The sequence below is a fragment of the Quercus suber genome, unplaced genomic scaffold, assembly GCF_002906115.3.
Source record: "Quercus suber isolate HL8 unplaced genomic scaffold, Cork oak 2.0 scaffold_188, whole genome shotgun sequence".
Taxonomy (NCBI): Eukaryota; Viridiplantae; Streptophyta; class Magnoliopsida; order Fagales; family Fagaceae; genus Quercus; species Quercus suber.
In genome coordinates, this window is record NW_027069646.1 from 399193 (window position 1) to 417759 (window position 18567).

General features: G+C 31.7%; 1 long non-coding RNA gene across 2 annotated transcripts; it reads right to left on the reverse strand.

Moving 5' to 3' along the window:
• Positions 1 to 6651: 6651 nt before the first annotated feature.
• Positions 6652 to 8506, reverse strand: LOC111992810 (uncharacterized). Of its 2 annotated transcripts, XR_002880898.2 has the most exons (3): positions 8441 to 8487; positions 8221 to 8279; positions 6652 to 6990 (listed from the first exon to the last, which is right to left on the reverse strand). It is a non-coding gene; the product is annotated as an uncharacterized LOC111992810 (long non-coding RNA). The 2 variants fall into 2 exon arrangements; XR_010630973.1 differs by lacking the exon at positions 8221 to 8279 and having other exon boundaries at positions 8441 to 8506.
• Between the last annotated feature and the right edge of the window lie 10061 nt (positions 8507 to 18567).

Consider the following 18567-nt stretch of genomic DNA (forward strand, 5'->3'; position numbering starts at 1 on the left):
AAACCTAGAAGTTAATTGCTGCAGTTTGTTTATCTTAACTGCCTTTGTGCCTTCATGCACAGTTTGGAGGATTTTCCAAGCAATATGAGCAATCTCAACATTAGAGATCCTCTTAAATTCCTCCATAGAAACAGCATTGAAGATGGCATTCATAGCTTTGCTATTGAAGCTAGCTGCTTCTTTTTCAGAAGTTTGCCACTCACTCACAGGAGTAGTGGGCTTCTCCCATCCGTTCTCAACGGAATTCCAAACTCTCTCATCAATGGATTTTAGGAATGCTTTCATCCTTACTTTTCAATAAGCATAGTTATTCCCATCAAAGTAAGGAGGAACAACAAGAGAGTGTTCATGCTCCATGACAACAGGGGTCAAGGATCAGCTCAGAGATCAAAAAATCTCAAACAAAAGAGCTACCAGCTCTGATACCACTTGAACGGTTTTAGACCCCTTAAAACACAACCAGATTGGTTAGCCTAGATTAATTAGCCAAGTTGTTACTTAGTCAAATTATGTAATTCTAGGTTAAAGCAATCAAATAATCATATCAAAATAATAAAGCAGCGAAATAATAAAAGACACAATGATATGATCACCCAGGAAACCACACGGTAAAAACCTGGGGAGGATTTGACCTAGCTATCCTCAAGGTAAACCTGAATCCACTATGCGAAAGAATCGAAATTCATATAGAAGGACCACAAGCTCCCCGTTTGACTTCCTAATGCTACCTACCAGTAGAACTTACTGACACAACCACGTGCAAGCTCCAAATCCACGGACTCCTTCTTTCTTGAATTCTTCAATCAGCTACAAGCACCCACGCTTAATATTCTTTAAACTTCAATGGTAGCAACCAAGTTGATCATCAAGATGTTGATACTATCTCTAACTTGAAAACCCTAAGTTTTGTGTAAAGGAAAGCTCCTCTAGATCTCACAAGAGATTTACACAAAACAGCAATGTATGAGCAACAATACAACTGGAGCAACTCTAAAAACGTGGCTAGGGTTTTTCCTTATATACCTAGGGCAAAAACATAAAACCCTAAACGTTTAATGAGTTAGGGCTGAGTTGGAAATTCTACAGAAAACGCAATCTGGTCGACTTTCAATCGATCGAATCTATTCTTCGATCGATCGAGCCAGACCGAAATGCTTCAATGCATCTACAGTCTCTCGATTCCAACTTTACAATAATTAAACAACTTTGAGCACACTATAACAAGACTAAACAAATCGTTTTGATCATGGTTTTCCAATATTACAAATTAGAATTCTAAATACATAAATTCATAAACCTTTAGAACCTAACAGCCACTTTCTACGGCTTATGTATCCAATTTAAAGGAATAAATAAAAATTATATATGTGTGTTGTAATAATCTTCTATGATTATATGTATATATATTATATAAGATAAAAATTCTACTTTAATTTAATCTAAGTATATATATGTGTGAAATTTTTTCCTAAAGGCTTGAATTCTGGCATTTACTCACCATACCTCACAAGTACTTATATTTAAAAATTCCTTATAATGAATAATAATACTATTTCAAAGAAGTTTGTTGAGTGTTTAATATGCATGATAAATTGAGAAAGCGCCAAAACCATTTCGTTCCTTTCAAATCTAACTTTTGTCTTGATTGATATTATATTATTTTATCCCAAGCAGGTTGAACCGGATACCGTCAGGTAGCCCCACATTTTTGTAAAGCAAAACCTACAATTGAGATTAGTTCTGCAAAAAATTCAGTTGCATCTGCCCCTATGGCGCAGTGGTTGAGTGTCAGTCTTGTAAACTGAAGGTCTGTAGTTCGATCCTGCTTGGGGCATATTTACATTTGGTTTTTCTTAATTTTGACAAATCATAACCATTGCATGAGGCTCTTCCATTTTTCTTTTTTCTTTTTGTGGTTTAGTTTCATAACATTTTATTCATCCCAATTTAAGATTTAAGTGTAAGTTTGATCATACTATGCATTTGAGACCTATTAGTACAGATAGGAGTGTCATGAGCCTATCCATAAAAAATGAATACCGAAATAGTTTTGAAATCATTTATTCATTGTAAATTTGGTTTTTCTTAATTTTAACAAATTTACCGTTGGATAGTTCGATCCTGCATGGGGGCATATTTACATTTGGTTTTTCTTAATTTTGACAAATCATAACCATTGCATGAGGCTCTTCCTTTTCCTTTTCCTTTTTCTTTTTTTGTGGTTTAGTTTCATAACATTTTATTAATCCTAATTTGAGGTTTAAGTGTCAGTTCGATCATATTATGCATTTGAGAACTACTGGTACAGATAGGAATGTCATGAGTCTATCCATAAAAAATGAATACCGAAATAGTTTTGAAATCATTTATTCATTGTAAATGTGTTCATAATTTTATGCATTTGTGGGTATATTAATTTTTTGTACTATATCTCATTCAGTTCTAAATATTTGTGTGATTGGAAAATGCATCAACCACAAATGAGAATAAATGGAAACTATTAACATTTTAAAAATTATAAAAGCTTTTGAGCACGCGCATAGTGCGGATGAAAAGGTTAGTCTATATTTATGTCTTTAAAAATATTATGAATTAACAAAAATTTTAAATTATTATACTTCTGTGACACTTCTATTCTCAAATAACATTTTACTTTCTATCTTTCAATATTAATAATAATAAATAAATAAATAAAGAAGAAAAAGAAGAAGAAGAAGGAGAAGAAGAAGAAGAAAGAAGATGTTTTACCAAATAATAGTTGAATAAACCAAAATAATGCAAAATTGCGTACATTCCCACTTTGGATCTTCGTATGTTCATTGATAGGGATAAGAGAAGATATAAACTATTGAGCATTTCATAATTATTTGAAGTGCCAAATTTTCTAAACTATTGAAACTCAAATTCAACAAATTAAAAGGCGTTTAAGTGAAGGTCCAATGATAATGATATCTTCTATTGTGACTAGTTGAAATCCCACCTTCTCCACCCAATATATGATTATAAAACCCAAAAAAAAAAAAAAATCATCAAATTAAACCATCTAAATAGTTAGAATCTTCTAAAAAAATATAAAAATCTAAACAATTAGAACTATTTAACATCTTCATCCACTAGTACAAATATCAACCAAATAACAACAAAATTACATGATGTCTTCAATTCATAGTAGCAATACACCACATCTTGTTCCTACAAAAACACGAAGATACTTTCTCTCAACTGGGCATTAAAATTGCAAAAAAGTTCACTTCAATGCTTTACACAATAGTTTCCTTCATAAGAAAATTTTGAAAAATTTAATGATACAGAATGTCAAATTAAAAACCATAACAAAAAACAATGTTCAAACTTTGTTTCGAGATTTCTACCTTCAACATAAAACTTTCCAATAGGATTGTCTAAATGGAACTTCTGGAACTCCTAAAATATCTGCACAAATCAGATTATATAACAACAATCATATGAAACATTTATATATCTAAATGACACTATGAGTATCCTGATTCCCAACTATATTATACTCAGCCTTGAAAAGCAATGAGAGAGAAAGAGAGATCATATCTCTCCAATTTGCCAATCCTATACTTGAGAGTTAATTTTTCATTATTAAAAAATATATAATTTAAGGTATATAGACATAGTAATTTGGTGTTCGAACTTCGAAGTTTCTTTATACTAATGGAAATTTAAGACCTCGTAAAAAATGGAAATTTTGACTGTACTACCATTAACAAAAGCAATAGTAATAGAAGTAATAGTAAACAATACTATCTTGAGTATTCACCCATAAACACATCATGGTTTGGGTTATTTGATCATTAATCTTTTGGAATTTCAAACCCATTGCCACCAACAATTCACCGAAGTGAATTGAAACTCAAAAGCAATGATGCTCCTGCGACGAAAACTCTATTAGTTAACAAATTCGAGATCTTGTGCGGATTTTCTTTTTCTTTTCTTTTTTATTTTTATTTTTTATCTAACATGAACTGAAAGAAAATGTTGAGTAAATACATTTTGGATTTTGTTTTTGAGTGGCTCCCTCTAGCACGTAGTCACCTGTTACCAAAATGCAAAAATGGCTGTCTCTCTTGGTATTAAAAGAGAGGACTTGGCATAGGGATGGGGAGAGATTGGATAACATTATAATTGCTTGATAATAATAGGGAAATTTGAAATTGTTCGGTGGAAGCAGATGTGGCAAGCGGGCAGGTCGGGTCAGGTCAATCAGGTTATAAGTCAATCAGGTGCATGTCAAGTAGAGTTGGCCCGTATTTTACAAACAAACTTTTTTTTTTTTATAATTACAAAAACAAATCAATGGCAACATTTTTAGAGAGAATGAATAAAACTAATCAAAGAAATGAATTGCACAAAATGCCACTTGTTAATATCCTTCCAAACTGACAGTTTTGAGTGTAACTAAAATTCTTTATAGTAATGAATTCATGATGAAAAAGTCATCAATGTTAATAACTCACTATCAAAATGCTTGTAATTACAAATTTACAACTTCGGAGAGAGATAGATCACCCAACATCAATGGTTCTATTTTTTTACCACTTCATTTAAATATTCTTTCTTTATTCTTTTTTTATTCTTTCTTTCTCTCGCTTCCCGTCTCTCTTCATTATTTTTATCAGTATTGGTGGAGCTAAAATTTTTAACTTTTAGCAACTCAAAATGCTATTTTATCTATTTTAACATCTCACATTACAATTCACCCAACATCAATGGTTCTACTTTTTTACCACTTCATTTAAATATTATTCTTTTATTCTTTTTTTATTATTTCTTTCTCTTTCTTCTTGTCTCTCTTTATTATTTTTACCAACATCAATGGAATAAAAAATTGATTTTTTTTTTTTTTAATAACTTATAGCTACAGTGAGCTGCCAAAGATGGCAGCTCACTATAACTCATTGGCAAATTTTTTTTAACTATACCATCATCAATCTTGCTTTGTTTACTTGTTTTCGGTTTTCCTTTCATTTTTACTTTTTTTTTTTTTTTTAATAAATGGGTTGTCAACTTATCATGTGACCTTTATTTGCTACTGGCTAGGTAGTACGCTACCAGCCAGCCATGCTTTGTGCTTTATGCACCTATCACCTATGGCATAGTCTAAATATTTTTTAGCGATTTTTTTATAACAAGTTGGGTCAGTCCGGTTGACCTGTAAAAAAAAAAATTAGGTCAGATCACAAGTCAACCCATTTTTGCTTCGGGTCAAAAAATTCAAGTTTGGATAAGGTTTTTTTCGAGTCAAGTCAACAAAATCTGACCCATTTTGTCATGTCTAGGTGAAAGTTTGAAATTGTGTGTGTTGAAAAGATAGTTCAATAATTAGAAGGATTTTTTTTTTTTTTTAAGTGCCTATTTTTTAGGGCAATAGGGAGGAGAACATGATTTGAAAAAATTGACTAGGGAGTAGGTTTTTTTTTTTTTCATTGAACTATTAATTAAATTTAATTACTTATATACCCTCACTTATTTACTTGTTTAAAGTAATGTTAGGTAAAATTTAGGAATGATTTAAAGAATGAGAGATGCTACGTCTACAACAATTTTACAACATTTTTACAACAAATCACAAGTGGTTAGTTGTTATTGGTTCAAATTTGAAACTAACACTAAGATTACTTTTTTGCCCCAACAATAACAACCAATAACAACCTGCCACTTAGGAAATGTTGTAAAAATGTTGTAGAAATGTTGTAGACGTAGCATTTCTCTTAAAGAATTGGGAGATCAAGTAACTAACTTTTTGAATCCTATTAATATATAGAGATAATGCACTTTTTTTTTTTTTTTTTATGATAAGAAATTAAGGACATGATTAAATTTAACTAGATAATATGTACTTATCATTATTTTCTTAAAACTCATTCATCATGAGAGTCCATTTTAAGGTAAATACTTTACTAACCTACATATGACTATAGCATTTAAAATCAAATATTTTATGGATAAATTATAATATCTCTTTAATGGTTTGGTCTTATCACAATTTAGTCTATACTTTTACATTTGGACCAAAATGACATCATTAGAATTCCGACCCAAAACTCCTTAATAATTTAATTTTAAGCCAAACCTTAGGAGTTTGAAAAGTTGGTGAGAGTCTATGATAGGGCTAAATCATAAAGGAGTAAGTTGTGATTGAAAGTACCACCATACACCCTTAGCATAATAGTCACTTAGGCTGCGTTTGGTTCGTGTAAAACGTTTTCCGGAAAATACATATTTTTCGGAAATGCTATTTTCTGGAAAAGGAAAATGTATTCAGGTTGTTTGGCTGTCTCAGAAATCGTTTTACGAAAAATCAATTCCGGTGTTTGGTTCGGTCAAATATTTTACGGAAAATGCTTTTTATTTTACGGAAAATCAATTCTCATGTTTGGTTCGGTCAAAAATTTTACGGAAAATGAAATTCATTTTTTTACGGAAAATCAATTCCCATGTTTGGTTTGTGGATCATTTTACGAAAAATATGAAATTCCTTACAAATTTCTGCTCCTGCATTACCCAGACAAACCTATAACAATACAAAACTAATCATCCACTTCAACATCAACATTAATCATTCAAATTCAAGTACCTGCATTGCCTAGACATATCTGTAACAGTACAAAAATAATCATCCACTTCAACAACAAAAATCGATTTCCATAAATATACCCATAATATTAATATAAAAACAGTCACATTAATCGTTCACCATTGTCATTACACCTCCATGGTGTACAAAAATGATACCTACTCGTGGTATCTGAACAGTTCAAATACATAATTTGGGCAATTGTATTGTCCCAATAATACAAAATACTACATATATAATACAAGAGTAGGTCAATACTAGTTCTACAACAAAAGTGAATTCCAAATGGAGAAAGCCCGATGAATAAGACGTGCATTGTTATGGAGAAAGTCCAAGGTTTCCGCCATCTGGAGCAAACCATGCTTCACCTCCAACAAACCCATTTCCTGCAAATTTAAAAAAAAAAAAAATGTCCCTATGTCAGCAAACTAGATAGAACATAGTGCATAACCTATAGCCTAAGAATAAGCACTTTTTCAGAATGGCATTGAGAAGGAATAGCTGAAAAAATTAACAGGCCACCACCAGAATTCAGAACACAAAATAACCAAATAGGAGGTAATGTGACAACAGAAATTCTTTCCTCACAATCAATCTACCCACAAAAGCAAGGGCAATCAAAGCCATTAAATTACCAAATGGCCTTTACTAAATACTAACTCTTCAAATTCATAATAGAGTCCTCTAAATCATGTAGCACCATTCAAATTCAGGCAAGCATACACTAAAAGTCACATTTCATTTCAAACCTTCATATGGGGGTTCACTAAATCACATAGAAAATTATAGTTCTTCAAGTGAGCATTCAATAGCGCACTCCTCAAATCTTTTCAAACAAGCATTCGCTAAATCACATTAAAAAGAACCATCAAAATCCTTCAAATGGGGGCACTCATAAATTGCATGTAAGCTCTCAAATTTAATTCACTTCAAGTGGGCATTCACTAAATCACATAAAACCATTAGAACCCTTCAAATAGACACTCACTAAATCTATATAACTATAAGCTCTCAATTCCAACTACGCATTAACTAAATCACATAGAGACATGCACTTAACTCTTCAAATTCAGACCAGCATACACAAAAAACAACATATCTCTTCAAACCTTCAAAATGGAGCATTCACTAAATCACATAGAAACATCAGAACTCTTCAGGCAGACATTCACTAGCACAACTCAAATTCTTTCAAACAAGCATTCACTAAATCACAATAAATAAATAAAATAAAAACTCAAAATTCTTCAAATGGCACTCACTAAATCACATATAAAGCTCTCAAATTTAATTCAATTCAAGTGGGCATTCACTAAATCACTTAAAACCATTAAAGCCCTTCACATTGGGCACTCACTAAATCACATTTAAACAAAAATTTAAAATTCTTCAAATGGGCATTCACTAAATCCCATACAAGCTCTAAAATTTAATTCACTTCAATTGGGCATTCAATCCAATACTCACTAAATCACATATAAGCTCTCAATTCCAATCAAGCACTAACTAAATCACATCAACACACATTCTTCACTAATTCACAACCCTCTCAAATTACAAAATACATTCAAAATTACAAAGCCAAAAAAAAAAAAAAACACAAATTAGTGAATTACCATTCCCTTGAGCTCCTTAGGCACTTTAGGCACATTCTCCTTAGGCACCATAACAGACCCTAAATATATAAATATTTATGTAAATATATAAATATTTATTTATAAATAAATATGTATATATTTATGTAAATAAATAAATAAATATATATATATATATATATATATATAATGCCATCGGACTCAATCAAAAAAAAAAAAAAAAATTTACGATTGGACTCACCGTTAAGTGGTGGTGGTGGATCGGCGTTGAAATCGGCGAGGTGAGCTTTGGGTTTCTCAGATCGGGATGTGGATCAGACTCGCCGTTGAGTGGTGGTGGTGGAACAGCGTCGAAATCGGCTCGGTGACGTCTGGGTTTCTCGGATCGGAGGTGGATCGGATTGCGCGGTTATGAGTGGTGGAGGATGACTTCTCTCGGTGTGGTCTCGGCGTCGAGCTCCAGTGTCTTCTTCCTCAGATGGTCTCGGCGTGGAGGATGTCTTCTTCAAGTTTCTTGGCTCTCTCAATGTCGCCGGCGTTTTCTCTCTTTCATTTCTCTCAATCAATTTCTCTGGCTCTCTCTGTTGTGTGTTTTCTTCTTCTATTTCGTTCCCAATCAATTTCTCTCAGAGGCTCTATTTTGAGCGTCTACTCTTGTGTGCGTTTTTGTGCGAGACCCGGAAATGGTTTGAAGGTAAAATAAAAGCGTAAAACCATTTCCGGGTCAAAGGGGAAAATATGGTCAAAGTGGAGCCATATTTTTCGGAAATTAGCATTTTCCTTGCCTTCCAAACACATGGGTCAGGTGGTAAATGATTTCCTGAAATCATTTACCACCAAAACAAACGGACCCTTAAGTACAAGTTTTTATGGGATTGAGGGGCAAGGGGTCAAGGGTTAGGGTTCAAGTCTCTTGGAGGGAGTTTTACACATATATATACTTAAATTAAGTTAGAGTAAAATTTCTATCTCCAATAAATAAATTAAAATGAAAAAGTTGTAATTGAAAGTTTAACACAAAATTTGTTAATTTGAAAAGAACTATAACATTTTTTTTAATCCAAACTTTTATGGGGATTAAAATATAACAATTGAAATTTTGTGGATAAAATTGTGATAGGCCAAAATCACATAATGATAAACTATAATTATTCATTTGTATATTTACTTTGTTTACTTTGAAATTTAGAGGAAATACATTTCATAAAAAAAAAAAATTGAAAGAAAATAATGGGGCAAAATTTAGAAACGATTCATTAGGTATTATATTTTAGGTTTTTCAATTGAATCAACCACATGACTATATTGAGTGTTAACTTTTCTAAAGGCAATCAAGTTCAATGATTTGGTTCATTGGCCAATGCAATGTAACAATATTGTGTTCAATTATGTAACTAAGGTGCAACACTTATAAGAAGTGTCAAGATCCTTATAACTCAAATGACATCTCATAAATTTATAATATTTCCCACAGATACATCTTATATTTAAATCCCCTAAACTTCAAATATTGAATTATTATAAAAATAATATAATAATAAAAAAGGTAAGTTTATTGTAACTCAAATGACATCTCATAAATTTATAATGTTTCCCACATATACATCTTATATTTAAATCCCCTAAACTTCTACTATTGAATTATTATAAAAATAATATAATAATAAAAAAGTAATTTTATGTTTATCCATTAATGCCTAATAAAATTGGGAAGAGCCCTTCCTCCACCATGGTAGGGTCTTCACCTTCCATTCATTTCCATTACTTAAATGTATTCTATTCCTTACCATGGTTCTCAGAACTAGATCAGACCGGGAGGTCGAACCGTGAGAACTGAGAACTAGTATGAAAACCAGTTTTTTAAGCCTAAAGAACTGGACTTTTTGTTAATTCCATGAACCCCTAAAATCGGGGTTAGACCGTACGAACCGTGAGAACCGTGCGGTCCAACCCCTTAGCATTTTTTTTTTTTAAACAACTTAACACAATTTTATTCTACTTAATTAAATTATCCATCTCTTACAAGGAATAAAAAAAAATTATAATTAAAACCCTTCAAAGATATTCAACTTTACTTCAAAATTTAATCATAAATTTTAATGTTTTCATAGTTATTATTTTATTTTGTTAACTTTCTTATTTAATTATTAAATATATGCTTGAAAATCATCAAATTTTCTTTACATATATAGATATATTAGTCAATTTTGCTAGTTTTATAAATTTAATATATATATATATATATATATTTAGGTTTTAATTAATTATTAAATTACTTATGACGTTTAGTTTTATAAATTTAATATATATATATATATATATATTTAGGTTTTAATTAATTATTAAATTACTTATGACGTCATCACGATTCGACCCTGGTTCGACCTCAGTTCGACCTCAAAAACCTTGAACCTCTCTCTTTTACGGTTAATGAACGGTTCGGGTCTGAAAACCTTGTTCCTTACTATTAAGATTTACTCATTCTATTATACTAATATGTAACCCAAGCAATGCATGGGATTATAAGGTTTACGGTTTATTAAAAAAAAAACATGCAACCCATGTCAATGCATGGGATTTGTTAAATGTTATTAATATTTAAAAAATAAATAAATAAATAAGTAATGAAGTGCATTGAATTGAAGTAGTTTAATCAATGTCTTTTTCTATAAGAATATTTGAGTCATGAATTGGGTTTTTAGTGACTATTTCTTATTCTATCAACAATAGTAACATGTTATGATTTAAAATGGAGTAGAAATTTAGAGTTTTGGAGGTCTTTGACACTTGAAAGAGGTAAGAGAGGGAGAAATATTTGGTGTTCATGTTTGATGGGAAGATGGATAACCTTTGTAAATAAGCATGAGGAAGGTTAAAAAAATCCCTTTAGAGCATAGTTATCAAAACCGTACCAGAGGTTAATCCAGCTGAAGAATTAGCTCACTAGTTCATTGGTTGAATTGTAGGTTTATTAATTAATTAAATAATATATTTTATAATAATAAAAATAATCTAAAATAAAATAAAAATACTCCATTTAGGTAAATTAATAAATTATAACAATAAAAAAATTACATCATATGACATAAAGTTAGAAAATATAGTCCAAAAGTCTTGAAACAAGTTATATAGTCCAAAAGTCTTGAAACAAAATATCTCATAGAAATTTAAAATAAAATTTTAGCTTAATCATTAAACGCTAGAGAATAACAAAAATTATTTAAATCTCCAAATACAACTAATGACTTCAAAGTTCAGTGACTTCAATAGTTTAGTTTAGTTTTTTTGAGTTTTTTCACAGATACACACGAGATATTTTTTTTTCTTTTATCTGCATGTTAAAAAGATTAATTCGTGCAATCCGTCAATTTACACGGTTTGATAATGAGTCATTGCATATCCTATATTTTATACTAAACCATTCCAAGCAATGCTTTGGTTCACGAGTTTCACAGTTTAATCGATGATTTGGTACGGATTTAATAACTATGCTTTTGAGATCAACGGGTGTGAACAGAGAGATAATTTGGAGGTTTCTAGGACTTGTAAATTAAAGCTATGAATAATCTTTACGGATTTTAAACCCAATAACTTACTTATTTGACTCAAAAAAAAGGATAGACATGTGGCACAAAATTGAAAATTGAATTAGATTTGCTCACAGCTTCAACTATAAATATATAGATTCCTTGAAGAACAAAGTGATAGTACGAGTGAAAATTCTCTCCACCCTTTGGCTCTAGAAAGGGATTTCAATAGTCACAAGTAAGAATAGTCAAAACCCCGTTGACAAACACTTGCTTAGTGTTTCTCAGGACTCAGGAGAAGCCATTTCCCTAATCAGAAAAGACTGAAACTTCGTTTGCTATGCAATACTCCTTCGATTTCAATGGCTTCAACGCTCCAAAAGCTCCTCAGAAAACAACCAGCCACAAGAATCATAGCTGCTTTACATAACCCACAAGCCCCAAATCCCACAGCGCCTCTTATTTTCCCCCAAACCCATCTCACCAAACCCAAGTCATTAAGCCCTTTTCTGGGTTCACCGAAGGCAGAGAACTTGACCGATTTCCAGTTTTCACAGATTTACCCAAGTTTTCCATTTGGGTTTTGTCTAAACCCGATTTGCCCAACTGGGTCGGTCCCATCAGAGGCTGAGGAAGCGGCTTGGGATGATTCCAGAACGGTGTGGGCAGATAGTGTGAAGAAGAAGAGGAAGAAGAAGATGAACAAGCACAAGTACCAGAAGCTGAGGAGGCGCCTCAGGAGGCAGACTTAGGGATGGCTTTCATAGGTGAGAGTTGATGATGTTTTGGGGACTATCAGATTTGCTGATTTTGTTTAATCTGAAATTTGTAGTGTTTTGATATAAAAAAGTTTACACCTTTATTATTCTTAAGTGGCAAAGATGGTGGAAGAGATTGTTTAAAGCCTAATTGGGGTTGTTTTGTAATGTTACTTTTTCCTTTTGGTAATAAGAAGAATTTTTGGAGTTCACTTTGCTGTTAACTGTTTTGGAGTATAATGTTATGGTTGGTTGTAGAATAGGATGCATCTAATTAATTGGGTTTAATACTGCATGCTTATCTATGTAGTTTAGTTTGGATTGTAGAATATAGAATATGTTTTTTCAGCAATGCAGCTCTTGTTTTTGCTGATCAGGATTTAAGGTTGATTTTGTTTTTTATAAGAGGTAGAGCTTTAGGGGTATAGAGCTGTGAATTGTGCCTGCATAGAGCAATTTTAGCATGTGTGCTTCCAGTAAAATGTTAACGCCAGCTTCAGATGTTTTCTACTTTTGTTGTGGATATAATACATTTGTTTATAAGCATAACTTGGATCCTCTGTTAAGAATGTGGGTATTGCATAGTGAGATATCCAGGCAGGTCATTAAATATTATGCAGTTAATATGGAAGAGTGGTATTGTTCCTGCTGGCTCATGTGTTGTTGTTAATGACAGGAATTAACCATTGAGTATATGTGCTTGAGAAACCGTGTTTCTTATGATGAAGTAATCTCCTTTAGTCGTTACACTTCTCTCTTTGGGCATTTTGTTGTGGACTGTTAGTTATTTTGTGCCACTGTAAGATGTGTGCTTGTTTTTCCTTTGGCCTCTGTTCCATTATTAGTTGTTGAAATTGTAGGTTGTTTAGGTTCCAAATGAGTAATTTATATTAAAAGGTGATCCAAAGATCTGTTCAAAACAATCATCATTTGTAGTTTTGAAAATTTACTAAAATAAATATTATAGTGAATAAGTTGGATTGCATAACTGCAGCATTGCTCCCTACTCTATGGAAGCACCTTGATCTTATGCAGTCAACTTTATAACAGGGTGCATAGGTGTAACATTTGTTATCATTTTACCAACTCGAAGTTTTGAAAGATATATTGTACAAAATGTTGAATCATGGAGCATTCAATAGTAGGATGCTTTGAAGAGCTATTATTGATGCCTAAGTATGTAAGGAAGGATTAAAAGTTAAAACAGCCATGATAGAGTAAGCTTAAAAAGTAGCAGCAAGGCAGCTCATTGAGCAGGCTGTTCGAAAGATGGTTAGATTTGGAAGCCTTGGATTTTCAGTCTACTGTATAAGGTATGATGATAGATCTTAGTTGTATGAAAAAAACTAGTCTTATGACTCTGCATTACTTGGCTTAATCAAGAACCATATGTAAATAAAAGAAAACATTTCAATAATATAGTTAAAATTGAATATATAAAAAATTACATTAAGTTACATAAAGGAATACACATCACTTATAAAATAAAAAAATTTAAAAAAAAAAGAAAAAAGAAAAAGAAAAGAATACACATCGTGTAAGTACAAGTTTTTATCAAAAAACCAAAGACTATAATAGATTACAAAATAATTTAAAATAAATAATGTAACTCGTTTTAAATATCTTTAAATTGTTTATAATTGAGTTTTAATCATACTATTATTTTTAATTTTTTAGAAAAACTCCGGTAATACTTTTTCACTTAAAGTAAATTATGTTAATAATTTTGATGTACTTACAATTATGCTGTACAACTTGTAATACTTACATTGATCCACATAGTGGAAGCATCAAGCATGAAATATGTGACTTAACTTATTTTATTAAAACAAAAATTTGTGGTAAACTATTATTATAATTAGATAATATAAATAAAGAAACTTCTTTTAAATTTTTAGACCCTCTTGGTAGTGGAATTTTTATCAAAGTTGTATTTTAAACTTTTTGAAACTTCGGCAATAGAGTTTCACTTAGAGCAACTATGTCAATTTCTTTAATGTACTTTAGTGCATCGCATGACATGAGAAAAAACTGGGGAAAAAATAGTAATAATAATGAAGAAGGAGAGGTGCTTACTTGAGACAGCATATAGGGCGCAACTTTAATCTTATAGTTTACTATGACTTCATATGATATGTTTTGGACATGAGCTTATCTAATATCTAGTTTTATTATGAATGTTTTGTTGACAGTAATTAAATGACTGATTATTATAATTTCACAATTCTCATATAGTATATAAGAGGTCTTGTAATTTTATGTGCAATGATTTTTTGTGTTTAGATGGGTTTTAGTCACAACACATGAATATTTTTGTTACTTTTAGTTAATAGAGACTTATTGTGGATGTGAATTGAATTGAAATGGTTTAAAAAGTTCACGATTCTAAAAAACTTCTGGTTTAATTTAAAACCACCACAAACTATAGGGCATTCTGTAATTACCAAAGAATTTAATGAAGGGAAGTCACTTGGCGCAAAGAGAAGATAGTCAAAATATTTAAGCTGATAGTCACTCAGCGCAACCACAATTTCTAGGACCTAACTTTTAATATATATTATATGATGTTGATATATGGCTGTGAGCTTAGGGTTATTTAGTGGGTTATGTTTGGGAAAGTAAAGGTTTCGTATTTTTTGGATATCAATGTTTCTGGAAAGAATAACCACCTTTGTGGATGAATTAATACTTGCTGGTGCTTTTTTGGTTGAAAGTGGTTACTTTATTCACAGCTTTAAACTTTATTGAGTATCAAAACTATACCCTTTTGCAAATTCTAGTTTATAGTTCTAAAAATTAGAGTAGTGTTTTGCAAATTCTAGTTTTAGGATATAGAAGACTACTTATACATGGAGTGCATCTTTGGTAAAAGCAGCAGTAAAAATGAGAGAATAGTAATGCTTAATATGATGTGACCAGTTCTAGTATAGTTATAAAATTTCTGTAAATGGAGAAGAGATTTGGGGGGGGGGTGGTGGGTGGAACAGGGTTTGAGAGGATTTGCCTAAATGAAGCATGAAGTTTTTGTGGTCTGTTGTTCGACAATTGACTGTCAAATGATGAGCAAAATTCATAAGATGGCTTTCTGTCAGATGCTTCCAAATGAGTATTGTATAAAGGTCTAGAAATATCTTGTTTCCTAGAAGGTCCTTTGGCTTGATACTAGCACATCATCTGCCAAAAGATTGATGCCAAAGTAGTTCTTTGCACATTTTTCATTATCCTAGTTTTTGTTTTTGTTTTTATTTTTTGTATTCCCATCATATTGCTTATCTACAGCCATTTCACATAAACCATTTCTTATATTGTGTGACAGCCTATTATTTCTTTGGTCCTCTGCTTCAATTATTTTACCCATGCTTTTCTAGTAAAAAGTAAAGCTTGAGTTTTGTGATCTATTTTAGTAAATAGATGCTAGATTAAGCATGAGTACTTGTTTTATATCCAGACATATCATCCGCAAAAATTGCAGGTATTTGGCTTGGTTCTCATTGTTTGACCTTAATATAGCATTGCCACTAATAATGTCCATGTTCCTCATTCCATTCACGAATCAGGATTTTAGAGCATTGAGGTAAACCACCGAGAATTTCTTCTTTCTCAATTTGGGAGATTTGTTTGTTTACTACTCAGCAATTAGTTGAGTTTTATAGATGACAACCATAACCAAACAGATTAGGTTCAGGTTATTCTTCCTCTTTATTATCCTTTTTCTTTTTCCTTTTTCCCCACTTTGATATGATAATCAATCTCATACTTATGTCTGAAAGATTTATTGTTCAGGATGAGTGGGGCAAATGTGGTTGAAAATGATCCAAATGTTTAATGTAATCTCACCCATAGTTTGTCTTTGTGTGCTCAACCGCGAATGTTTTGAACCTTTGTGGCACCCATGACCCACTGATCTTGATGCAAGTGACAATCCCCTCTGGTTATTGACCAAGTCAAATTAGTTGTGCTTAGTGCTGACCAGCACCACGCTATGAACTTCCACCCTTAAAATGATTGGGTGCTGCGTGCCATATTAAATTGGACAAGGCAAAGAAGTTTCAACCTTTTTGCCTCAAGGAAATCCTATGCCATATGCACACAATACTCTCTTCTGAATTGTTAATCTGGTGCTGATGTTCTTGATGACTAGTAAAACCTTCTCGTGGGTTTCCTTCAACTGTGATTATATAAGTTTTGTTATTTGCTTTCTAAATTTAGGACCATAGAAACCGCCTAAAAATGTAATGTAAATCATGTGAGGCATTTTCAACAGTTCTCCTGCAGCTAAGAGACATGTCTAGTCATCCAATGACAATAACAAGAAGATAGAGTTAAGGTGAGTGAGACCCACCACTTGTTTCTCTTTCATTTGATTAAATACTATGGACCCCTTAGACACCACAAACACCCCTTTATTCAGTCACTGACTACATTCCAAGTCACCCTTTAAGTTATATTAGTTGTTATTAAGTCATTTTTCACCCATAAGATTAGTGCTTGTCTTGTGACCTTGATTCCAAGCACAGTCCTGAAAATTAGGGTCCATGAGGTGTGGCTATTATCATGATTTGTTGCGTATGTATATTTGGGGTCCTACATAATATTTGTAACCAGAAAATCAAAGTGATTAGTTTTGACCAAAATGACAATATAATATGTGCAAATCTAATTTTTTAGATCTCTTGTGAACTTTTTCTTGGGTGCTGTCTTGGGATCCTAGAGATAAGAGTATGAGAAAAGTGGGTGTGATTTTCTCTGGAGCAACCCTTTCTTGTCTGGAGTATTTGGTTAGAATATCATCCAATGAGGCTCCAATCATATTGTTATGCATGTGTTCCTCAGCCTTTGTTTAAGAATGTTTTAGGGTTTACCATCATTCGGGGGTTTTGAGTTGCGGATTGAAGTGAAGAGTGTTACATTATTAGGACAAAACTTGGTTATAACTTCTTAACTATTGTACCTTAAATTTTCCAATTAAATTAAACTTGTATGCAGTGCAAGCATTATTATCTTCTCAAAGAACAATTAAATTTTAACCACACGACGTATTGGTTAATGTAACTACGTAGTTGAATTTAATTAAGGAACCTAAATTACAACACCTAAGAAACTACATCGAAATTTTACCCATATTATTAAAACATAACATTTCTTGATTGTGCCCTTCTTGAATAGAAAATAGCTTTACCTCGTACGGTACAGGGGCTACCAGGCAAGTTGGATCTTTGCTTCCCAATTTCCTGAAGAACTACATTAGCACGATATTTAACTGTTGAGTGGGGAATCAAAAAGCTCAAGACCTTTTAGGCCTTTTGTTAAAAGGTCTTTTGGTATTAAGCGTGGGTAAAAGCTTAAAAGGAGGTTCACTGTTTTAAAACATAATAAGTTAATAACTACTTTTCCTACGAAAACAAAAACTACTTCATATTTTCATTTGTTGAGATATACAATTAGATAGTTTTTGAAATATTATTAGTTTTACTATAAAATTTTACTAATTTATATGACAATTATTGTGATTAATGTCATATTAATCATACATTATATAAATTTGTTAATTACTTTTTTGTGTTGCATTTACAAGTTGACACATCTTTTTCAAAAAGCAATAAAAGTTAGACAAATCAATTATGAAAGATAGCACTAGCATCAAATGTGTTAAATGCTTAAACTTTAGCATTTAGCACAACACAAAAATCACCTCCATGAGAAGTGTCAAATGCCAAATAAATTTGACATGAGCTATAGTGATCTTCTAACAATAGAAGCGTACAGTTAGATGTTGTATTAATATTTAGGTCTTTTTTATTCAACTTTTTCTCTCTTCTAAACTAAAATATCTTTGGCTTTATCGATAAATAAATAAATAAAATCTTTGGCTTCTCTCTCAATAGCCATTCACAAATAATAAAGAAAGAATATAAAAATAAAGTGGCTAAAGAATAGAAGATATGACGTGGGATGTATTGTTAAGAAATATGTAAAAATTGATAAAGTAACTTTTTGATATATCAAAATAGCATTTTTTATAAAACACCTAATAGGGGTGTCAATTTGGGTTAACGTGTCATGTTCACGTCATATTGAGGTAC